Below are 26,735 nucleotides of genomic sequence, written 5' to 3'. Positions count from 1 at the left end.
GCAACACATCAATACCTTAGAGAATGATGGTGAGGATGGTGGCCATGGAGCATGAGAGAAGACTCCTTATTTAGGTTTTAGGGCTAGTAATGTAGCATACTAGAGGGAGAGAGAGTAGAGCTCCATTCATTGCTCCTCGTTGTGAGCAATGTCGTCATAGCTTCGTTGCTTGGTGAAGTGGGTGAAGTGTTGGTTTTGAGTGAGAGAAGGCCTCCTTATATAGGTTTCTGAGAGGGTTTAGGGTTAGGGATAAACATGCTTAAATCCGCTGATTGGGGTTACTTTTTGCTTAGGGTGGTCAACAGATTGAGGTCACCTGATATGTCACCATCAAGATATTCTCTAGAGTGATGTGAGAGGGGAGGGTAAATGCTGATTTTTCTGATTGTGACACATGGGGATAAGGCCTTGACCAGCATTTAAGAGCAGGTAAGGTGGCTGTTGAAACTGGAGGTTCTGCACATGTAAGGGGGGGACCTGCTGGGTCCTCCTGAATATCAAATCATTAGGAGAAATATGAAACTTGCATGGTCCTTGTAAGGAATCCTAATTTTTAGGGATTAAGGCTAATGTTGTGTGGGGTTTAGGGGGCAAGGGCATTGAAGAAGGTAGTTTTGAGTAGGTTTTCTAGTCTTTTTTTAAGACAAATGTAGGATGTGGACCTAAAGGGTTGCTTTCTCTCTCTAGCTTTTTTTAAAGTGAAGGAAGCATAGGGGTGTGTCCACATCAGCAATTCCGTGGGTCAAAAAGAGTCAAAATTTGACTTTTTATAAAAAAATTTATTTTTATTTTTATTTTACTTAAAACTCCCTCCCAACATATATACATATCCAAAAATCATTTTTTGACCCATTTTTTAACCCACAAGCTTAGAAAGTCTATTTTTTCAAAAATCTTTTCCCCCAAAAAGTAATAAACATTTTGTTCTCTCATCCTCCTCCCTCCTCTCTCCCTCTCCCTCTCCTCTCCCTCTCTGCCCCTACCTTCCTCCTCCTTCCCAATCTCTCCCTCCCCTCCCTCCCTCCTTCTCTCCTCCCATCTTGCTCGGCCTCTCTACCCTTCCCCCTCTATCTTTTCATCATTTGCTTCCTCACGCAACAGCTTCCATGGTGCTCACGGACATCACAAATGGTTTGCTTCCACCACCACGTACTCCGCACACCAAAAGCATACATATTCGCTTACCCATGGCATTTGCACCGAAGACCACTAGTGAAGGTGATCAAAGGTCATCACAGGAACGTCGCACCGCTTGTGAGACCAATGTTGACATTTGGGTGGATGGCCATTTGTACCCTTACGATCCTATAAGCCGCTTCCATCCACCGTTTAATAGCCTTTCCACATTTCTTCAATTTCTTGGGAGGGGAGAAGCAGGATTGTTAGGCTATTGCAAGCGGCTGTGTATGGGTGCAGGTGCTTCTTTGCATATGTGGATGCACGAATGTCAAGCTCTTCACCTCAAGACGACGGTATTACAAGAGAGTGTTGCCTCTTCGGAGAGGGTAGTTAAAAGTCTTGAACAACAAATGCAAGAAAAGGAGTCCCACATCCAAAAGCTTACCAACACCATCACATACTTGAAAGAAACACCCCTTGGTGCAAGGGAACGCAAACGCCCGTATTCATCCATTGAAACTCTTGCACATTCCAGAGGAGCACGCAAACGACGAGTTACAGCCACAAGGTGATTTGGTCTTTACTTGCATGCTGCATTCTTACTTCACACTATTTTCTAACATTTATGTTTATTTGTTGCTAGAAACTTCATCCAGGAGGCATGCGGTGGAACAAGCCAAGATAATCGAGTCAACCTTCTCACTAGTTGTCTCAATACCGAGGACTTTATTTCTATCTTACAATCACCTGGAGGTAAGCACATTAAGGATGCAGTCACCAAGGAGCTTATGCGTAAACTAAGAAATGTGGTTAATGATGATGACGTTCAACAAGCTTGTGATGAGGCTGGAATCAGCACCAAAGCCTATCAAGCTATTTTTCAACTCCTAAAGGTTGCCCTCAAAGAACATGGCATTGTGGAAAACCTATTTCCCGTTCCTCACAAGGTTAAGCTCGCAAAGAAGGCCACAAACGAAGATGTGTTCTCCCGCATTGGGACATACCTACACATTGAGGACACAATGCCAACTTCCCTTTATGCTTCGTGCGCAACAAAGACAAGGGGAAAAGGTAAGAAACAATCCATAAGACCTTCGAATAAGGGCTTTCCTTACACAATGTGGAACAATATTTTCGTGGATCTTAGAAGGCTTCAAGAAGCCATGCTTAGATTTTACGAGCTACCTGAAGAAGGTGACACACTTTACTTTTTTCTTTGGTATTATTCTTTTCATAGAAGCTGAAGTTTAAGGTCTTAGCACTATTTATTTTGTAGTGCTTGGCACAAAAGTCGCTTTTGTGCTGAAACTCGATGAGTGTCAAATAGTGAAAGGCCAAAGGTTAGAGAGGCTAAGTGTCACTCTAATGAACGAGGCCCTTCTGCAAACCAAGCAAAGGGATTCAGTCGAGCCATATCCCATTAGCGTGCAATCACAGAAAGAAATTTGGTGGTTGGGTGCTATTGAGGTGCCCAAAGAGACCAATGGAGTACTTTCGTGGATTTTTGAGAGAACTCCATAGATCACAGAAGTAATACACTCCCAAATTGCAGGTCAAAAGTTGGAGATTGAGGGCTTTGGTAGTTATGATGTGGAGTGGCACTTAGGTGGGGATTTGAAGACCATAAAGTGTTTGCTTGGCTGCAAACAAAGGTCTTCTTCTCTCATGCCTTGTCCATTTTGCACTCGAGGGTACAAACCTAATGGACAAAAATCACATAAGAGCACTGCAAAGGCCAGTTACATGCTTCCATGGCAAGGGCATGGAGAACAAGGGTTAGATTGTCATGATGTCGGAGATGAAGGTAGAGAATGGGAAGCGTCTATTCTGAGATGTCCCATGCTCAATGCCCTAGACCGTGATCAAAAGGACCACACTTGGAATCCAATCTTTCGATTTCCTCTATCGAATGTACATTTTTGTACATTACATGCATTCATGCGTATTTTTGATAGGCTATTGAAGCTCCACATTGACTATGCTTTCACAATGAAACCGTTGGAAAAGTCCCAGGAAGCGATCGAAAGAGTGGAGGTACTCTTGAATTCCATTGGCTGTCACGGTGGAAATGTGTCTATAGTTGCTGCAAAGAACACAGGGGAGGCCCATGAAATTGCTCAACAAGTGTCAATGAGTGGACAAAAAGCTAGACACTTTTTGAAGAAAGTTTCCCAAGGGAAGCCAAGTCGATATGATGCTCAAAGCAGCTCCAACCAGCAGGCAGGTAACCTTTGGGAGCTTTGGAAGGAGTTATGCAAAGCTACTACTGACAATGATTCAAATGGCGAGCTTGCAAACAAGCGCAAGCAAGTTTGGGCCCATTTTGATAAAATGGTCAAGCTTATGAGCCTTAACAGCACAACAGAAGAACAACGGCAATCATTTCAAGAAGCTTTGGCGGATTTTACCAAGGTCTTCACCCTTTCTTGGGGTGAAAATAACATCACACATTACATGGTAAGTCATTCATGGTGTATTCATTACAAGGGATTGTTTTTATTTACTAATGTGGATCGTTTGCTTATGTGAACAACATATCTTGTTTGCGCATGGTGCATTTTTTATGCACAAGTATGGATCGCTTGAAATTTTTAGCACTCAAGGCATGGAGAAGTCCCATTATCGAGCAAGGGGAGTGTACTTCAAAAATACTCGACATGGTGGTGGAATGGTGCAATCCAATTATTTGGAGGAGATGTTCAACTGGTTTTTTCGCACAACATTTGCTCGTAAGCTCACAATGGATCGTGCGTGACAATCCAAGATTGCTATTGAAGTGCGCAAATGGAGTCGTCAAGAGCATAGCAACAAGTGGCAAATGTCGCAAGGTCCCACCAAGCATGCTGCATGGTGGCGATGCAGAGTGCGACAAGGATCAAAGTGGATACTGCGCGAGTCACTAAACGTGAGCGCAGGGTCCAACTCTTAGCGACATGTTTATTTAAAAAATAATACTTTTTAAAAAAAAATTAGTGTGAACAGGGCCCTTTTTAAACGGGCCCTTATAAATATTGCATGCTCTCATAAATCACTCATTTCTTAAGAACAGGTGAGCTCTTACCAACGAAATGGCGCACACCAAACAAACCGCGAAAGAGCATCCGCCTGCCAACAAAAACACCCTCCAAGGATGTGAGAAGCCGTCATGGCTTAAAGGCACAAGAGAACGGCCACGAACACCTGGCCGTTCCAGGAACTCTTCTGGTAGTGGGCATGGTGGTAGGGCACGAGAGTCATCAAGGACTATTGAATCTCCACCTCCTCAAGATATAACACCTAGAAAGAGAATGAAGCAACGTGCCCAGCGCTGGAGAGAAGCAGAGGGCCAGCAAACATCAGAGTCCGATAGGGAGCAGCCGTCGCGTCCTTAATCACAAGCAGGACCATCCAGGACTCGGGTGGTCAATACAGACACCGAATCAGAGAGTGAGCCACCATGGCTGTGAGAAAAAATACCGTGCACACACCGGGTGGCCGTTGGGGGGAAGACATTGCCTCAAGGCAAGGGAGCTCTCCCCACACGACAAGATCGGAAACCAAGGGAAGAGGAAGAATCAGAACAGGCTGCAGAACCAGCCCCTAAGCATGTAAACAGACGCAAGTCTAAGTTTTTCAAGAAGCCTTCATGCCGCCCGCCAGCAAATGTGCAAGTGCCCCCAAGACAACCGCAGCGGTGCCGAAAAATAGTAAGGGCATTTGCTGAAATCCGCCACTACCAGAAGACGATGGAGCTCTTGATTCGACGCGCCCCCTTTGCTCGCACTGTGAAGGAATTGCTTCAAAGCTATGGAAATCAGTATAGAATGCAAGCAATAGCGCTAGAGGCTATTCAAGAAGCTGCAGAGGCCCACATCATTTCAGTGTTGGAAGATACCAACCTATGTGCCATTCATGCAAAGCGAGTGACAATAGAGCCAAAAGATATGCAGCTTGCACGAAGATTGCGACGAGACTTCGAGCATTAGCCGAAGTTACCCCTGTTTTTGTATTGCATACCCTTATCTTTGTAATGATTTGACTTTCCAATGACAATATGATCAACAGTTGTGTCTACTCTGTCTATTATCTTTGTAATTTCAAGTTCTGTATGTAATTGTAGTCAATTTCAGTAAATTTGTGCATTTTAAGTACCCTTAGGGGTAGATAAGCCTACAAGGGGCAGAAAAAGGCCTGGCCACAAGGGCGCGCAAATGACCCATCCAAAACTGATGGAAGGGCCATTTGCGCGCCCTTGTGGCCAGGCCTTTTTCTGCCCCTTGTAGGCTTATCTACCCCCAAGGGTACTTAAAATAACCAAATTTACTAAAACCTATTGGTTTTGCATCAATATTTTATATGGATCCTTATGGACACCTTTTTTTGGTCATTTCAAGCTTTGAATTCCCTATAGGATATCAAAACAAATAACATATTGTGAAACCAAGTGTCCAATGTAATTTGACTTTTTGGTGCAAGGGTGTAGTAGGTAAAGCTAAAGCAAGTGATAGTTTGCTGGAAACTTCATTTCATAATTGATTTGAGCTTTTCTAGTACCCTTGAGTGTGAACATATACTGGAATTGCCATAAAAAGGTTGCATTTAAATGAATGATGCAAAACCAATCCATTGCAATAAATTTGTGCTTTTTAAGTACCCTAGGGGGTAGATTGGCCTATAAGGGGCAAAAAAATGCCTGGCCACAAGGGCGCGCAAATGGCCCATCCAAAACTGATGGATGGGCCATTTGCGCGCCCTTGTGGCCAGGCATTTTTTGCCCCTTACAGGCTAATCTAACCCCCTAGGGTACTTAAAAATCACAATTATACTCAAGTTGACTGCAATTACATACCTTGAAATAACAAAGTCAAAAAACAATTCATATCACCAATTGAAACAATTTTCAAGATTGACAAATCAGATTGAAAAGAATTTGCAATATAGAGAGACAATTTCAAATATTTTTTATTCCTTCTAGCACAGTGATTTTACATCATGTATCTGAGGAGTTCAGAATTTTTTTGACCATTTCCTGGCGCCTATTTTGCACGTAAGGCAACTCCCCAGTCAAGAGGGACTGCGCTATGGCATTTGGGTCAGTTGAGCCAATGGAAGCATGTATCCCTATCTGGGTAAGCACTTTACCACGAAAGCCAGTGCCAAACGCTGTGCATACAAGGGATCTACGCACTAGGAACACTTGATGCGCAGTTTGAGCAATGGTACTCAAACACAAAAACTTGCTCAAAGCTTTTAACAACCAAGTCATAAAATGGGCTTGGGGAGTAAATTCATTATGGATAATGGCCACATCGCCAGGGGGGAGTTGTCCGAGGTAATGCGCAAGGGAAGCTTGAGGTCCAAAGCCCGTCCGCTTGCCACCCGTCCTTGCAGCAAAATCATCAACATCCACAACATCCTGTCATAAACCGATGAAGGTTGAGGAAAAAGACACAAAGGATAAAATAGTAACATGAAAATTAGGATACAGTTTACCTCCTTCTCCTTGTCATCCTCCTCCCTGTTGCCCTTTGCATCCAAGTCAATGGTCCCATGCACCATAGATACAAGCTTTGGATCATCAGATGGGAGGTTGCATAATGGCATAGGCATCCTAGCAGCCTCAACCTTGGCTTGCGTGGCTTGGAAATCTTCATCAGCCATGTGCAACTGCTCTGCTGCCGGGACCTCCGCACATACAACTGCAATAGTGTCAGCAACAGAGTCCCCATATGGCAAGAGCTTGCTTTCTAGGGCATCTGGGGTATTGTCTAAGGGACATTTGTTGCTGTTGCATAGCACGCTCAAGCATTCATCCATGCGCAGGCCAAATGCTTTTTCCAAATCATGCAGGAACACAAAATCCTCCCCATCCACTAACACTGAGGAGAAGCGGCTAATTTCTACCTCTACGATAGCCACATCCGTCAGTGGTAGTGGCACTGGAGTGTCACTAGGGCCAGCCGCAACTATGGATTTCTCAACCACTTCCTCAAGACCCCTAGGGTACTCGAGCTGGTGTGCTTTTCCTTCCGCTGCAGGGTTCATGGGGATAACCTGCTGCTCCTTGGTGTCCTTGATAAAGGACCCAACTTGAAGGTGTGGTAAGCGGAGCTCCTCCAAATCAGGTTCCTCGCTCACCAAGAAGATAAATGTTGCGAGCCGAGAAAGGTACTCCACCCCCAACTTGCGCTTCTTGAGCGCTGACACCCCAGGGGCTTGCTCGTCCAAGTAATGGCCTGCATTGGTTGCAATTTCTTGGAATCGTTGCAACCGCTTGGCGAATGGGCGATCACCTTTGTGTATATAGCGCAAAAGATCGCAAGGCACCCAGATCCCTGCATGTGGGGGGATAGATACAAAATATTTTATGATGTGCTCCTCCATGAACGTAGAAATCTCCTCAAATGCATCCATGTGAAGGGAAACTGTGGCATCAAGGTCAGGGAGACGAGTAAAAAAGGTGTGGAGGTCCAACTTCCCTTTGTATTTGGTGTTCTCGAGGAAGAGGATGAAGCGTGACAAAGGGGTGGATGTGGGTACAGATGCAGAGGCTGTGGCAGCATCCATGTTTAGCCTGGGGTGTGGATAGAGAGTGGAGGAGCTCGGGAGTTGCAAAAGTGAAAATAGTGAATGAGTTAGGTGGCCCCCCTTTTATAATGTACCCTTTTTTTAAGACATTAAAAAAAAAGGCACTTTCAAAAATGATTTCTCATCCCAATGCAAAAAATTATATTCAAAGGCATGATTTGCCGAAGCAAATCATGTTGATTACAACGGGGATCAATATGAAAATTGCAAGAGTTACAAAGTTATAAGATCGATAGCATAGTTCCATCTATCCCCCAGTCCTCCTCGACCTTCAATTTGTCTTCCATTCTCTTCCCAATCTGCGGACATTCATTACAATAAGCATCTAATGATCGACAAACCATGATGTATTGAAAATGTGGTGGAAGGATTCTCACCTTGTGACCTTGTAAACGAAATTTTGCTTGTTGAAGGGCCTCAAAACCCATAATAACCAAATGTTCTCGAACGTTACTGAGAGTCCAATGCTTGTTCACTTGGACTGCCTCCAAAGCATCGTTCGGCATCTTCACTGCAATGTCAAAGCTTGCAATAGCGCCGTCTACACTCTGTAAGGGAGTCCACACTCTAAGCTTGCACATCCAACGATCATAGTGAAATCGTATGTACAAGGAGGTGCGGGATTTCAAATAGCGCATTCCAATACCTGAAGCTCCAACCTTACAACGGTACCGGTCCCCGTTGTGCATGCCCTCCACAAAACCCCAGTCCTCTTCTAAAAGCCTTCCTAATTCCTCGTAATGCGCATCTTTACATACAAGCATTGTGGTAGTCTCCACAAATCCAAACTCTTTAAAAATGTGCACAAAACAATGAATAGGCAAACACCAGCTCAAGCCCACAGACCTAGAAGCTTTAGAGTATTTCAAAGAGTTTTGGACATCCATTATCATCTTTTGCTTGAAAGATGCTACCGACCACAAATCTGGGACCGGCCACTCCATACTTAATAAGGAAGTTACTTTGATGGGTTCAAGCGTTCCAAATGCTTGTGTAGAAGTAGGGACAATATAGGAGTGAGAATAGAAGAAAATCCTTCTTTGAACCAGTTTGGTTGGGCAAAGATGCGGGAACATTATTGCTCCAATATCCGCATGTATAGCATTGAATGTGCCGGAGAGACTATGTAGTGGCTGCTCCTCCACCAACGTGGATTGAAATATGACTATAAATGCATGACAAATGTTAAGTATGAATCCATAATAACATTACACTGTGATTTCACACCTAGCTTTGTATTCTCAAAACATGTACTTACAATGTGTTGGAAATCGAGGTGGTTGTTGCAAGTGCATGGTTGACATTGAGAAAACATGTTGCACAATGGCTATGGTGCCCTTGTCTTTGCGGTTCTTGAAGCCAAGGAGCTTTCCTTTCCAATGAAGATCCAAGTTTGCACGATTCCGCACAAGATGAGGGCCAATAGCAGATGGTTGCATGTATACCCAAGCACCTTTGGTGAACTCTTGTGGCACCCACTCATCATCAACACCTCTAGTGTTGTGGCATGCAAGTGCTGTGACCTCATCCTTTGGTCGCCTTTGCAAAGTAGAGTTGGCCATGGTTGAGTAAAGCAAACTAGGAGGAGGAGAAGAACCTTGCTTGTTGCTACAATGTAGGTGTGATAAAGTGATATGAGAAAATGGTCAACCCTTGTGGCAATGGGAGGAGAAGGTGGACAACCCTTGCTTGGTGTGGCACTGGGAGGAGAAGGTGGATAAGCCTTGCTTGGTGTGGCAATGGAAGGTGGTAGGGGAGGAGAGAGGAGCTTCCTTGCTATAGCAATGGAGATGGTGTAAAGAGAGAGAGTGTTGGAGTAGAGGATGAGTGTGATGGTTGCAACCAAGGAGGGGTTGGAAAAGGGGTTCTAGAGAGAGAAAATCCCTTTTTGCCTAATAACTAATTTTGGGGGAGCTCTGGATAGCAAAAAAAGATTTTTTAAAAGTTTTTAAAAAATTTTGAATTTTAGGGTTTCTGGATGCACGTTTTGACTTTTTGAGATCAAAAAATGCTTTTTTGACCATAAAATAGTTTTAGGGCGGTTTTCAGAAGATGAAATTTGAGTTTTGAAATTTTTGAAAAATTTCAAATTTTTGGGATTTTTTCAAAACCGGATAAAAAAGGAGGTAGGTTGGAGGTTCCATATGGCCCACCCACCCCCGCCCTCCCCCCCCAACCCCACCTTCTCACTAGGTAAGAGCCCATTTAAAAAGTGTAAGACTACTTTGTCCCCCTACATTTTTGAGGGCATAGAGTGTGTCCACCACCCTCTTTTCATTGCCTGGCCTCTAATTAACCTTAATCCCAAAGGGCCCCTAGAGGGTTCATATTTTTCCTAATGTTCTCAAAAAATCATCAACCATGGCTTCTTTTGACATGTGTTCTTTGAAAAAATCAGCATGTCTCTTTTCAACTCAAAAGTCTTTATCCTTGTTGAATCACCTTTACCATAAGATTTTTCCCTTTTCTCTTTCTGTAACTGCATTGTTGATGGCATCCCGAATCATTGCTTCTAGTAACAGTGAACTGTTACCTACCAAATACTTATGGTGCAGTAAAAAATATTTACCATGGGTAAAAAAAGTTATTGTAGGTAAAAAGTGATTTGTATTTACCATGTAGGTGAAAAATATTTACTGTAGGTAAAAAATATTTACTGTCGATAAAAAAGTGAAAACGGAGTATGCTGTGCTGTGAGTCCACACGAACATCCTCGTGTAAATTTCACTAGAAATTCACACCTAGAATGGGCTATTCTGTAAGATATAGGTTGTAGGCATGCATAAGAGCTCGTTCCCACGTATCTTTTGTCCATGGCACTTTTTACTCTTTGGTGCTTGTGAAGTAGATTTTTCTTCTCTTTCGAGATCCCTTGGACTAGAGTATCCTCATCTCCCCAACAACTGACTGTGCCTTTATTGCATCTTCAGAAGGGGTCCTAAAAACCATGCATCACTCTTCATCTGAGGATGAGTCATTTGAGGAGGATGCTAGCTCTTCGGAAGTCATGGGTATAATACTCCGAAACCCAGAAGAAGAAGGTGGTCAAGACTCTCTAAACAAGGAAGAAGCCACAGGCTTAGAGGAGATGCTAGCTAAGGACCTACTAGAAGAAGAGAGAGAACCCTATTTGCAGGTACTAAAGAAGCATGCTGGCCTCTTTATAACTGATTACGAGCACATTAAAGGAGTGACGGTAACCCAACACCATATCCAATTAAAGGAAGGTGCCAAACCAGTGGTGCAAAGGCTAAGGAGATTAGGGCTAGTGCAACAAGATGCACTCTTAAAAGAAGTAAAAAGATTACTCAAGGCAGGATTTATCTACCCAGTGGAAGATTCTGAGTGGGTGTCTCCAGTTGTGGTAGCACCAAAGAAAAATGGGAAGTGGAGGGTATGTGTGGATTACAAGCCTCTAAACACAGCCACAAAAAGGGACCATTTTCCTTTGCCTTTTCAAGATGAAATACTAAATGAAGTGGCTGGTCATGAAAGGTACACAGTGTGTGATGGGTACTCAGGCTACTTCCAAATCAGAATTGCAGATGAAGACCAAAGAAAGACTACCTTCATAACACCTTGGGGGTGTTTTGCTTATAGAGTTATGCCTTTTGGTTTAACTAATGCCCCAGCTACTTTCCAGAGGTTTATGAACTTGGTGTTTCAACCTTACTTTGGTAAGTCCATACGAGTCTTCATTGATGATTTTTGCATTTACAGCTCTAGGGAAGTACATCTGTCCAAGGTTGATGAAGGTTTCACCCGTCTGGCCCAATTGGGTGGGCAATTGAATAAAGACAAGTGCCACATAGGTGAGAGCAAGGTCACTCTACTAGGCCATGTTGTGTCTCAAGATGGTATTGAGGCTGACCCTGAAAAGGTAAAGACATTGTTAGCTTTACCTACTCCTTCAAATGTGAAGCAACTAGTCTCCTTCATTCAAAAGGTTCGCTACATGGGACGATTCATACATCTCCTTTCTCAGGCAATCCATCCTTTGCAGCAGCTCACTAAACACACTACATTGACATGGAGTGAGGAGGGTGAAAGGTGCTTTCAAGAAGTTAAAACCATTTTGAGCTCATTGCCTGTCGTCCTACAACCCACATGGGGTGAATTATTCTATGTAAATCCTAGTATAGGTCCAGAAGCTCTAGGAGCTGTCTTGATGCAAAAAGACCCAAAGACATCTCTCATGAGACCAGTCTACTTCTCTAGTAGAGTGATGACAGCTGCTGAAAAGGGTTTCAACGCAACTGAGCAATTGGCGCTAGCTCTTAAGTTTGCAGTGGAGAAGTTTCGGGCTTACTTACTTCCGAGACAATTTGTGGTGATCACAAATGAGGAGGTTTTTCCATATGCCCTACAACACATGGAATTGTCTCAAAGAATAGCAAAGTGGGTGGTGGAGCTTCAAGAGTTTGACTACACACTACAAGTAGAGGATTCCACCCGTGCTTGTTTGGCAGATGTCCTCACACAAAGGTGTTATGAGAAGGCCAAGAAAGAGGCACCTAGTAAGGTACCGCCTATCCTGGAGCCTGAAGTTCTACTGGGAGCACACAGTCTGTATTTTGATGGGGCTTACAAGAGGACCAAAGACAAGGCATCAGCAGGCATAGTAATATTAGGTCCAGAGAAGGAGAAGATCTTTGCAAAAGGGTTTCATCTAAAAGAGGTTCATTCTAACAATGAGGCAGAGTACCATGCCCTTGTTTTAGGGTTGCAATGTTGTCTTTCTCAGGGCATCACAAAGCTAAATGTTTTTGGTGACTCCATGTTGATTGTTAAGCAAATGGTTGGTGTATGGGCCTGTAAAAATGACAAATTGTCTGTTAAGATGAGGGAAGCAAAGGCCTTGTTGAAGGGTTTTAAAGAAGTTCGAGTGCACTTTGTACCTAGAGATCAAAATCGAGAAGCAGATGCCTTAGCAGGTGAAGAACTACAAACTCTCATAGTAGGTGCTATCCTTGTGAAAAAGTCTTTATACCAGGGAAAGGAGGAGCTGCATGATTTACTTTACTTTCTTGAGCATTGTGAAGCACCCTCTGGTATGAGTAAAAGTGAACGTAGGTGGTTGGCAAAAAAGGCTACCAGCTATAGCTTAGTGAATGAGGACTTGTATTGTAGAGGGAAAGATGCTGTCTTAAGGAGAGTTCCTGCATCCCAAGAGATAAAGGATATTTTGTTTAGTTGTCATGAAGGTGTGTGTTGTGGCCACTTTGCACAAGAGATTACTAGCAGAAAGATTTTACAAGCAGGGCTCACGTGGCCAAGCCTCCATCGAGATGTACAACATTGGTGCCGCACATGTGAGGTTTGCCAAAAAGCTGGACCAAGGCGTCTTACCCATGAAAATCAGCATCCAATCAAAACCTATGGGCCATTTGAAAAATGGGGGATAGATGAATAGGGCCACTACCTTGCACTCAATCAGGGAAGGAATACATCATTATGGGGGTGGAGTACATGACCAGATGGGCAGAAGCTTGTCCCACAAAGCGCATCACAGCCAAGGACGTGAGTGATTTCATTTTTGAATGCCTTTGTTGCCGTTTTGGCACACCTTTGGAGATTCTCTCGGATATGGGACCGGGATTTCGAGCTGATTTAGTCGGGCAATTGATGAGCAAGTTAAAAATCAAGCGCAGGCACTCTACACCATACTACCCTCAGTGCAATGGTCTTGTGGAGAAGGTAAATGGTCTTATATGTAAAATCATCACTAAGCAAGTGCATTTACATCCTAAGACATGGGACAAACACCTAGATGCAGCACTTTGGGCCTACAGAACATCCTTTAAAACATCCTTGGGGTATACACCTTTTCACTTGGTTTACGGGCAAGAGGCACTATTGCCTATAGAAGTCGAGCTAGCGAGCCTCCGAGTTCTAAAAGCACATCAAGAGGATAGTCAAGAGAAGCAGGTGGAAGGAAGAATCATCGATTTGGAGAGGTTAGGGCTAGATCGAGAGTCAGCAGTGAAGTACTATGCAGCCCAGGCAGAGAAGAAACGAAAGAAGTTCAATCGCAACCTTGTCGAGAAAGGTATCAAGGAAGGTTCTTTAGTGCTCAGATACGACAATCGCTTTGATCGCAGGAAGGATGGTAAGTTCTTGCTTAAGTGGGAAGACCCTTTTGTAGTGATACAGAAGTTCTCAAATGGTAGTTACCAACTAGGTGACCTAGATGGTAAGGTACATCAGACCCCGGTAAATGGTTGGCGATTGAAGGCCTACCAATGTCGTCTTTCACAGCCATATGCTGGTGAAATCAATGCTAAGGATGGTTCAGAGGAGAGCTCATCATATTCGAGCTCCAACTAAGGTAACAATCATGTACATAGTCGTTTCAAAAAGAAAAAAAAGAAAAAAAAAAGAGAATGCTACCAGTGAAAGCGGATATTGACAATGGATGGGGTATGGCTTTCAAGGGTCTAGGAGACCAGTTGTTAGTCATGGATGGATACAATTATTCATCAGAAAGGACTAAACAGGGTGCATCAGCCAAGAAAGCTTTAACATGGCAAATTCAATTGGTACCAGGTAGGTAAGTATTCAAGAGAACCCTATTGTAGCACAACCTACAACTAGAGGCATCAAATACCTCTAGCTTAAGGGGGAGGGCTATATGATGCATGGTTTTTAGGACCCCTTCTGAAGATGCAATAAAGGCACAATCAGTTGTTGGGGAGATGAGGATACTCTAGTCCAAGGGATCTCGAAAGAGAAGAAAAATCTACTTCACAAGCACCAAAGAGTAAAAAGTGCCATGGACAAAAGATATGTGGGAACGAGCTCTTATGCATGCCTACAACCTATATCTTACAGAATAGCCCATTCTACGTGTGAATTTCTAGTGAAATTTACACGAGGATGTTCGTGTGGACTCACAGCACAGCATACTCCGTTTTCACTTTTTTACCGACAGTAAATATTTTTTACCTACAGTAAATATTTTTCACCTACATAAAATCACTTTTTACCTACAGTAACTTTTTTTACCCATGGTAAATATTTTTTACTGCACCATAAGTATTTGGTAGGTAACAGTTCACTGTTACTAGAAGCAGTGATTGGGCATCAACAATGCAGTTACAGAAGGAGAAAAGGGGAAAATCTTATGGTAAAGGTGAGTCAACAAGGATAAAGAATTTTGAGTTGAAAAGAGACATGCTGATTTTTTCAAAGAACACATGTCAAAAGAAGCCATGGTTGAGGATTTTTTAGAATTTGATATTCAGGAGGACCCAACAGGTCCCCCCCTGACATGTGCAGAACCTCCAGTTTCAACAGCCACCTTACCTGCTCTTAAATGCTGGTCAAGGCCTTATCCCCATGTGTCACAATCAGAAAAATCAGCATTTACCCTCCCCTCTCACATCACTCTAGAGAATATCTTGATGGTGACATATCAGGTGACCTCAATCTGTTGACCACCCTAAGCAAAAAGTAACCCCAATCAGCGTATTTAAGCATGTTTATCCCTAACCCTAAACCCTCTCAGAAACCTATATAAGGAGGCCTTCTCTCACTCAAAACCAACACTTCACCCACTTCACCAAGCAACGAAGCTATGACGACATTGCTCACAACGAGGAGCAATGGATGGATCTCTACTCTCTCTCCCTCTCTCACTCTCCCTCTAGTATGCTACATTACTAGCCCTAAAACCTAAATAAGGAGTCTTCTCTCATGCTCCATGGCCACCATCGTCGCCATCATTCTCTAAGGTATTGATGTGTTGCTAGTAGGATCATACCTACTTGCTGGGTTGATTGTTTTTTTTTTTGACAAGGGATTATGCCATCCTTGGCTTGCTTCTCTATATCCTTGTTATGTATGATCAGATGCCGTTGTATTGTTAAGCTGATGTCTTGTGTATATATATGCTACATAAGGTCCCTAAGCTTCGTTTCTATGTGTTTTGCCATATGTTTTGATGCCATCATAATGCCAGAAGTCTCACTTGCCTATGTGCACTATGTGTGAGGTCCCTAAACCTCTTAATTTAGGGTGGTTCCCCCTTTGTTTTGTTCTTTGCTTGTTTGCATGAGGCGTGGTTTGTGGAGTGTGCACGAGTACAGAGGCCACCCGATTGCACTGCTCTTTTTCCCGCTATCATGTAGCTTATGTTGCCACATTCTAATGACTACTTGCACGCAAAAAAAAAGACATCATTTGATATACTTACAATCGTAAATAGCTCGTAGATGCTTGAGCGCGTATGCTCCGTTCCACGAGGAATGCTTGGCGTTGTCACATAGCTCTTGCTGAGGCTAGCGCAATGGTGCAGTCGGATCTACAATGTGATGAATGAGAGGGGAGTAGCACCAAGATCAAGCTCATGCTCTCTCTCTTTCTCTCTCACCTCATAAACCACTCGACCACCAAAACAACTACTCTAATCTACAAATCCTAACTAAATCTACCTAGTTGCAAACCCTTGGCAAGACACAAGCTTCCTGGCTATCCACTTGATCTCGGAATAACCTCTTTCGTATCCACTTAAGAAAAATTCTTTTTTTTAGCCGAAACTAAAGCAAGCAACCATCACACGAGTATTAGTAGGAATACCTACCTAAGTCCTTGTATCCTCGGTAATGGCGCCAATGTTGCATGAGCGAATCACACCACCCATAAAGTGCATGCAACACAACCTAGATCAACATAATGTCAATCGAGGACAAAGATGACACGATAGGCACACACAAGAAATATCTTTAGCTTGTCAGGCTGAGACCATCCTACATAGACAACACTCTGGAAGGCCAACTAGACCACAATCTAGAGTCTAACTACTCTCAACTACACCACCTAAGCCACATACACACAAATAGAAGGAAACCCATCAAATCATACCAGAATCGTACGAAAGTTAAGGAACACCATCACCTCACTATTATAAACCTGTCCCTAAGCCTCTACACTCAAAATCCTAGCTCAAAACCCATCTACAAAAAACGTGTATGAAGACAGAGCAAAATTTTGAAACTGACCGAAATTGAAATCTATGAGTACCTATGTGTAGCTTATGTCGCCACGATTCTAATGACTACTTTCACGCAAAAAATAGACATCGTTTGATATACTTATAGGCGCAAATAGCTCGTAGATGTGCAAGCGCGTATGCTCTGTTCCACGAGGAATGCTTGGCGTTGTCGCATAGCTCTTGTCAAGGCTAGTACAATGGTGCAACCAGATCTACAATGTGATCAATGAGTGGGGAGTAGCGCCAGGATGAAGCTCACACTCTCTCTCTCTTCATCTCTCACACACAGTCGATGGCAACTTAAACCTTGATTATGATAAAAGTTATGTGTTTACAAAAATGACCTAGGTACCTTATATACTAAGGTCACCTTAGGTTAACCCTAAAATAGAGTTTGAGGGGTCAATGGCTTGGTATTTACAATTTGGAAGTGCCATTACACCCCGGCTTTTGCAACTAGACTACCTACTTATTACAAATGATGTTTATGACCATAATCCGTAGCATTTCATAACTCTCAGAAGATAAGACTTTGGGACGGAAATGGAGCTTTGTCGTGCCGTTGACCTAGCTATCAACAATCCCTCCCTCCGCAATCATGTCGTCCTTGACATGACCCGGTTGTCGATGTCGGTGCTGTCTTTGTTGTCGTTTTGCTGTCGTGAAGAAAGTATAGGATGTAGCCTTTGCACGAGCTGTTTGTCCAATCCGATGTACATGGTATTCACATGATTCAAGAAAATCATAATTGATGACGAACATCTATCAATTTTGTGTTATTCTCATTTTTTAGAAACAACTTCTACAATCTGTAGAAGTAAATGATTGGCTTTCAGATCTTGTGACCAATGACAACTTTGTAAGGATTCTGTAGAAATTGTATGGCTAAACCTTCAACTTCTTTAGGCCAAGTTGCACTTCAATACAAAGTCTGTTTGTCAGGCCGAATCTGGGAGATAATTGCGGTTGTACGTATATCAAACGATGTTTGTTTTCTGTGTGCAAGTAGTCATTAGAATCGTGGCAACATAAGCTACGCATAGGTACTCATATAATTTAGTTTCGGACACTTTCAAAATTTTGCTCTATCTTCATATGCGTTTTTCACACATGGGTTTAGAATTAGGATTTTGGGTGTAGAGGCTTAGGGACAGGTGTATCCTAGTAAGTGGATGGTGCTCCTTAAGTTTCATACAATTCTGGTATGGTTTGTTGAGTTTCCTTCCGTTTGTGTGTATGTGGCCTAGGTGATGTAGTTGAGAGTAGTGAGATTCTAGATTTTGGTTTAGTTGTCCTTTCAGAGTGTTGTATGTGTAAGATGGTCTCAGCCTGACAAGCTAAAGAGATTTTCTCCATGTGCCTATCGTGTCATCTGTGTCCTAGATTGACATTATGTGGATCTAGATTGTGTTACATGCACTTTATTGTGCTAAACACCCATAAAGTGCATGCAACACAACCTAGATCGACATAATGTCAATCGAGGACACAGATGACACGATAGGCACACAGAGGAAATCTCTTTAGCTTGTCAGGTTGAGACCATCCTACACATACAACACTCTGGAAGGCCAACTAAACCACAACCTAGAATCTAAGTGCTCTCAACTACACCACCTAAGCCACATACACACAAACGGAAGGAAACTCACTAAATCATGAGAGAATTGCACGAAACTCAAGGAACACCATCCCCTCACTAGGATACACCTGTCCCTAAGCCTCTACACTCAAAATCCTTGCTTGAAACCCATCTATGAAAAACGCGTATGAAGACATAATAAAATTTTGAAAGTGTCCGAAATTGAAATCTATGAGTACCTATAATAGCTTACATCGCTACGATTCTAATGACTACTTGTAGGTAGAAAAAAAACATTGTTTGATATACTTACGCCACCCAAGAGTAGCTTGTAGATGTGCGAGCTCGTATGCTACGTTCCGCGAGGAATGCTTGGCGTTGTCGCGTAGCTCTTGCCGAGGCTAACGCGATGGTGCAGTTGAATCTCCAATGTGATGAACGAGCGGGGAGTAGCACAAGGATGAAGCTCACACTCTCTCTTCCTCTCTCACACACAATAGACGGCAGCTTAAAACTTGATCATGATAAAAGTTGTGTGTCCTTACAAAAATGACCTAGGTACCTTATATACTAAGGTCACCTTAGGTTAAACCTAAAATAGAGTTTGAGGGATAAAATGGCTTTGTATTTACAATCTGGAAGTGCCATTGCACCCCAATCTGTAGCTAGACTATCTAGTTATTACAAATGATGTTTATGACCATAATCCGCAGCATTTCATAACTCTCAGAGAATAAGGCTATTGAGTTATGTCGTGTTGTTGACCTAGTCGTCAACAAGGCATGACCCTTCCCTATGCACTATGTGTTAGCTCTCTTTATTTTCATAACTCCCAAGGGGGATTTGTTATCATATATGTGGTAATGATGGGTGTGAACATGCTTAGGACCGTCGGGAAAATTTTCCCCTCACTATGAGGATTTTTTCCTTGTGCATTGTACATACACTCATCATTCTAGGGCCAACTTATCTTTCCATTTGTGCACTACTACAATACACTCTCTATTGTGTGCCTTGGGCTTCTTCATCATATCCAAGTTGTGTGTCATTCTGTCACCCATAAATCCACCAGCTTATTTACACAAAAGGTACTCTATTTCTTGCTCTTGTACATTGAAAATAATCCACTAGCATAAGGGATTTTGGAGGAATGCATCCTATTGTTCTTATCAACAAATTCAAAGATGTGTTACATCTCAAAAACCATGGAGCTCCTATGGTTGGTCATGTAATGGACAATATTCATGTTGTTTTCCTTGAGGAAGATATTACATGTCCCAAGGGGGGGGGGGGGGGGGGGGGTTGTTGAATATGGGAAATAGCTTTAGGTAAGTAGGCTTTAGAAAATCTTTCTTCAACATATTCTCATTGTGTGTTGTTTCATTGATCAAAGTGGTAGAAAAGGAGATTATGATTTTGTTGAGAGAATGCTTAGGTTTGTTACAAAAAGTATTTCCTTTTTCTTCCCTTAAATCATGACATCTATGATACATTACATAGAATGAAATTTTAATGGAATCACATGCAACCAAGATGCCCAATTTTATGTACCTAATCTCATTGCTTGAAACTTTGTTTATTATGGATTTGCACGATTTCTTACAAGAAGAAAGTTATCACAATTCCATTTATTTCTCAGCGCTTAGATTTGGTCTTTTTACTAGCCTCTCTCCTTTTCTTCATAATGGAATTTGTACTTTTTTTCTTATATGGACTTGTCTACTGTTGCAACAAACCGCCTTAAAACAACAACAACAAGCATTACTCCAACCTTACAACTCATACACTCGGTATGAAATTTGAGTAAACTTCTCCGAAAGTCATACAAAAGGGTTTTAAAATATATGAAGATATACAAGTTTACAAAAAGTTAAAGTTGTAATAAAACTCCTTGACGTGTCATCATAAATTCAAATTTTAATCTTATTCTTATTTGCTAAATTAGATCCTCATGATCATCGTGAATTTTTGAATTACCTATATATAAGACCATCACTACACACTTACCATCCTTTCTAAGAGCAATATCTTTATCATATGAATATTTTCAATATCTACGTGTTTCAAAAAAATTAACAATCCTTTGATACCATGCACTTGGAGCCTATTTTGGGCCATGCAATGCTTTTATCAATTTGCATTTAAAATGATGGTAGCATGACAACTAGAGAAAAAAAGATTTTTATCTTTACATAAAAGTATACTAGTGTCTATAAGCTAGCAAAGGTGCTATCAAATTGCAAATAAGTGTATATGCAATTGAAACTCTTTAGAGGGATGGATTCTTAGTGTCCTTGAGTTTGAGAAAAAATAAATGATTAGTTGGAGCACTAGCAATTGTTTGGGTCTAAAACTTTACAATTCTTCAAAATCATAGTGAAAGTACTCAACTGAATAAAATGAATCCATCATCACATATAGAACATTGAAAAACATAAACATAGGGCTTTAAATCATCCCAATCTAAGCCCTAGAGCTCAAGTTATAACCCTGGGATAAGTGCCCCCAAAATTGTCTCGCCATGTGGGGGGGGGGGGGGGGGGGCTCCTTAAACACCCCTTTCCTCCCCCTTTTTTTCACATGATGGTGTGACAACCACTTCGTAATACTTTTTTTGGGGTCATAACTTGAGCTTTAGGGCTCAGATTGGAGTGATTTAAAGTCCTATGTTGATGTTTTCTAACATTTCAGACGTAACAATGGGGTCATTTTGAGTACTTCTATTGTGAATTTGAAGATTTGTAAAGTTGGAGATCAAAAAATTGCTAGTGTTCCAACTAATCCATATCAACCTATAAAGTATATTTGCACAACAATGATTTTTCACCAGTTCAAGATATTGTTTTTACATTTGAAATATATAAAATACTAAGTGACTTATGGCCAAAGAAGAGTTCCACAAAGTGGTTGTCATGCGCCACCATGAGAGGGGAGGGGGAAGTGATAGGTCCTCCCCCCCTTGTATTGTGACGCGGCCACCAATTTGTGTTGCTTTAGATTGAGTATATTACATTTCTTTTTTTATAATCTCAAACAAAAAGCTATAAATGCCAAGAAAAGAGTAGGTAGGTAGAAAGTAATTGGATTGCAAAATATGTTTGTAACATTAAAAGACAATAGCATGTTGAAATTTTAGTACAAGAAATAAAAACATTAGAAAGAGAAAAACACACTTATTTCAATGTATGAGCCAATGTGCTAATCCAAACATATTAGTTTTCAAAACATGACCCAATCTGCTAATGTGCAGATATTTCAATATATTAAAAAAATAGAGGGTTGGAAAATTTGAAACATCATTTTTAACCCTTAAAATGGTGTTTTTTTATAACCCATGCTAGCCAAGCCAACAATGAAATTGAAATAAAGAAAAGTCCTTTGAAAGATGCAAGATTTAAGAAAGAGCCAAGCTAAGCTATACATTTCAAAAATGTTACACACAAAGAAATATCATTTAAAATATTATTTCACTTTTGACAAAGTGAAGATTCGCTCAATCTCAATATTTAGACTTTTAGAGTCCTCTTTGTGCCATTTTTTGAAAAGGAAGAAAATAATATAGAAATAAAAAAGTAATGAACCTCTATTAAGGTGACTCATTACCTTTCATTGTTCCAATGACATTCTCTATCCAGAACTAAAATGTCCAATTTTGAGTCCAAAATTTTATTACTGTATGTTTAGCTCTCTTTGTATTCTAGAATATTAGTGTCTCACTACAACCATCTAATTTCTCTTAGTATATTGCATTTAAGATTGAAATCCACATGTTCCATTGAGAAATGTGCCTCAAGAATTTGAGCAACACTTGTGATATGCTTGCACTGAGCGAAAATGCTTGGAAGAGGCCCAAAATTAAAAAAGAAGACATGCAAAAGTATATCTTTAAAGATATTTTTGTTGCTTCAATTTATTATTTGATTCATGAGGGAACGGTTGAATTCATGGAGACTTTTGTTAGGACCTTACACTCTTGCTATTGTTGATGCGCCTTATGGATTCAAATCCCCTCACTCTACTCATAATGATGTCAAATATGGAGTAAGTGCTTAGAAGAATTCATACTATCGTGTGCCAACAATGCCTCTATCAAATATAAGGAATTGGAAACATTGAGTTTACTGTTTTTAGGTGGCATGTCTCTCACACTTTTGGATGCTTTGTCTCTCACACTTTTACCTGGGATCAAGAGTCTTTTTTATATATTTGCACTCACAAAAATTAATCTTTTAGTCAAGTTTTGGATGATAGATGTATGTGCATGATCTCAATTTTAACATTAATATTGTGGCATCCAATACTTTGTTTCGTGGTATGTATGAGTTCAATGTGTAGAGAAATTTGTTGAAGATTTAGTATGCATAGATTTTGATTCGAAGGCCATTTCAAATGTAAAATTTTGGCATGCTCATTTTGTTCATTTGATTTTTTTTTCCTTTTGCTATGTTTGTACAAATCTAATATTGTAACTTCATTGTTCCTTCTTGAGGCACCATTACAACATGTATATGAAGGTTGTATTTTGGGCACACTGCAGCCTTCTAAGTTTCCAAAGGATGTTTTTGTGTGGGCTACTCATGAATTGTAGCTTATACATAGTGATGTTTGTGGTCCAATGCAAAGGCTAGACTTTTGGCAAAAGGGTATGTTTAGGAGAAGGGCATTAATAATGATGAGACTTTTTCTACCATTTGATGTTGAATACCATTCAACATAACATTTTTGCATTGGCAGCTCATAATGGTTGGAATGTACATGAGTTGGATATAAAGATTGCATGTTTGAATGACAATTTGCATGAAGAAGTTTACGTATGGTAGTCTCATGGAAAACAAGGTGTGTAGGCGCGAAGACATTCTATGGATTAAATCAAGTTCCATGTGCTTGATACGTGAAAAATCATGCTTATTTGGTTGCACATGGTTTTTAGAATAGTCCAACTAAGAGCACTTTGTATATCCAGTGTGCGAATGATGTTTTTTTTGTGTGATATATTATTTGTAAAACATTTTTAAATGTGAATAATTTTCATATAATACAATCAACCATATTATTCAAATGTATGATATGGTGACACATCATTATTTTTAATATCTCATATATGTTCTTACTTATCGATATAAGTGAGTATAAAAATCCGTAGATTTTGATTAATTAAGCATTTTTGCAAAGTAGCAATGGAAGGTATAGATCTTAATTCACACAATCATTAGATTAATTTTGAAAAAAGAAATCTTATTATTAGGCTATTGAAATGTAGCTTAAATGCACGAAACATTAGTTTTTGGCCTTTGGGCTAATATGATGTTGAAGATAGAAGAACTCTAAAGTTTTTTATAGCTCCATCTCTTTTAATAATCAAAACTTGTTGATGTCATGGGATAGCTAATGGTTTTTCTATCTTTTAGTATATATATTCATTAGCACATAAAGTGTAAATCGCTTAAGGATTTTTCTATGGTGGCATGGATATTTTTCAATAATTAAAGCATTAGGATCATGTGTTGAATCAATGGTTAATACATCATATAGGTTTAGGGTGTCATGGACTAGGATAGGAAGTCAGTTATCTTTGTGGGTTAGGGTAGAAAGTTAGTTAACCCTTTATGAATGTTTTCATAACAACAATGTTGTAGCATCTCTCTTGGTTGTTTGAGCAGTTGCTCTTACTTCTAAGATTGGCTTGGTGTAGGAAGTTATATTCCAAGCGGAAAGAGAAGAGCACAAGCCTCTTGGTTGTTAAGAGATGATACTTTTACCTCCAAGTTGGCTCTATTTGTAGTTTGAGCATATAATAGGGCTTTCTTAAAATTGATGCTACTACTTTTAAGTGAGCATAGATGGTATATTACTTTAGGATTCACTAGTGTTTGAGCCAATAGCTCTTACCTCCTAGGGAAGAGAAGGTCATTGGTGGATATAGGTATAGCTTGGTTGTGTTTGATATTTGGTTCTTACCTCCATGTTCACATAGAGTTATGTCTATACGCTCTCTTCATGTTCTAAAAGTGCACTCTTACTTCCAAGAGCTATAGGTAGTGGATTGTCATCTATTGTTACTTGGTTGATCATGAGTTAACTATTCTTACCTCTAAATATGTTGGTAGCCTCATATGTTAGTGTCCACTCATGAAAGATGTTTAGACTCTAAACTCTAGTATCCCTAAATTACATTATATATTTTTGAAAATCACATACACTTGGTCACGCATATCAATTTTATGGATGGAAAAGTTAAGCCTATGGTCCATGAACATTGTAGAAAGTAACACTAAAGCTTGAAGAATACGGTGGGAGGAAATGAGTGGGAATACATATAAGAGCTTCAATAGGGGAAATCTATTTTCAAGCTTAAATACAACTTTTGTGGACATGTATTCAATGAGAACTTTTTTTTTTAATCAGCACAAATGAGCAAGTTTACGTATGACAATCTTGTGGTTTTTTTTAATGGAAGGAAAACAAGATATGTGGGCTCAAGAACACATTCTATGGCTTAAAGCGAGCTCTACGTGCTTGGTATGAGAAGCATCGTGCTTGTTTGGTGGCATATGGTTTTTAGAATAATCCAACTCAAAGCACTTTGTATATCAAGTGTGTGAATGATTTGTTTTTTTCATCTAGAATAGAAGGTTTGTCTTATAATATAAGGCTTGTTGCCTTGTGATGCCTATTTTTCTTTTTTGGGTATTACATTAAATTACTTTGAGGTTCAAGTGGTTAGAACTTTGTATTCTAGAATAACGTGTTAGCTTGTTGTATTCCAAAATACAACTTAAACACATTGTCTATTGTAGAATATTGGCATGTGAGCTATTTTCCTTGTGGCTGATTCATCTCTATGATGAAGATATGTTCTTGCAGTTTTGGGTCTTTTTTGTTTGTTGCATTGTGGCATGTATGCTTTGCTGATGGGAACCTAGTCGTGCTATAGAGATAATATCTTTTGCATGTATCTTTGTATCGATTCGAGAGAGGTAGAGGTCAATTTGTGTAGTGACTTGCATGCATACATATTTAGTGCCAACTAAATTTTTCCCACAGTGTAGGATAAATAGAGAACCTACTCTAATAGACATGTAGTAGGCTTTGTTTGCATGAATTGTTGCATCTAATTTTGCATAGGAATCTATAAGATAACATCCTATTTATTCATGCATCTGATTGTAGAACAAGCAAAAATCAAGCCGCAAGATCTACACCCCTCTCGCACCCCCCACCCAGCCAATCTTTGTGCATAGCAAATATATTAATAGCTTCTAGTGCATTCCCATCTTGTTTTGGCCTTGGATGTATTCATTCTAAGTGTTAAATGAAGGCGACAATGTATGCAAGAGAGCTATTGTAAGAAAACTGCACATTTTCATAACATGATTGTTGATAGATTTCTTCTCCACCTCTTGGTTGTTATAAGATGATACTTTTACGTCCAAGTAGGCTCCATTTGTAGTTAGAGAATATAATAGGGCTTGCTTAGAATTGATGCTCCTAACTAAGTGAGCATAGATGGTAGGTTACTTTAGGATTCACAAGTGTTTGATAGAACAACTCATACATTCTAGGGAAAATAATTGCATTGGTGCATTTAGGTGTAGCTTGGTTGTGTTTGAGATTTGATTCTTACCACTACAAGAGGTACTTCACATTAGCAACGCTCGCAGTGCTACGCTCAAAAGTGAAAATCCACGGCGTCGTTGTAAGCATCGCTATTTTCTTTGTTGCATAGCGACGCCTATAGCAACGCTCATAGTGACGCCGACAAGGGTAAAAAATAAACCGAGAGCGCCAAAAACTTAGATCTCATATCTGAGTTTTTGGCGCTCAAGCGAAAGAGGTAACCTGTGCTCTCTCTCTCTCTCTCTCTCTCTCTCTCTCTTCCCCCCACACACACACACATGCGAGGAGAGGAAGGAGAGTCAGATATGTTCCTTCCCTCTCCTCTCTCTCATGTTCCCTTCCCCTCTTTCTCTCTCTCTCCCTCTCTCTCTCTCTCACACACACACACACACATTGTGTCTTTGAGAGAGAGAGAGAGAGAGAGAGAGAGAGAGAGAGAGAGAGAGAGAGAGAGAAACCAAAGAAAGAGAGAGGGGAAGAAGACGAAAAGAGAGAGGTAAGGGGAGAAAACAAAGAGAGAGAGAGAGAGATATAAAAAAAGTAGAGAAAGTATGAAATGAAATGTTTATATTAAGATTTAGGGTTAGGTTAGATTTAAAATTACATTTAATTAAATTAGGTTAGATTAAGATCTAAGATTAAGTTAGATTACATTTAGCTTATATTAAAACTTTATGCTAAATTTAAAATTAAGTTAGACTTAAGATTATGTTAAGATTTGAATTAGGTTAGATTTAGATTTACGTTAGATTAAGATTAGGTAGATTTAAAATTAGGGCAAGATTTAAGATTAGGTAGCTAGGTTAGATTTAAGTTAGATTACATTTAGATTTATGATTTGAGATTGGATTACATTTA

Source organism: Adiantum capillus-veneris, chromosome 23 (genome assembly GCF_014529385.1).
Source record: "Adiantum capillus-veneris isolate H3 chromosome 23, ASM1452938v2, whole genome shotgun sequence".
Lineage (NCBI taxonomy): Eukaryota > Viridiplantae > Streptophyta > Polypodiopsida > Polypodiales > Pteridaceae > Adiantum > Adiantum capillus-veneris.
This window is presented reverse-complemented; position numbering follows the sequence as displayed.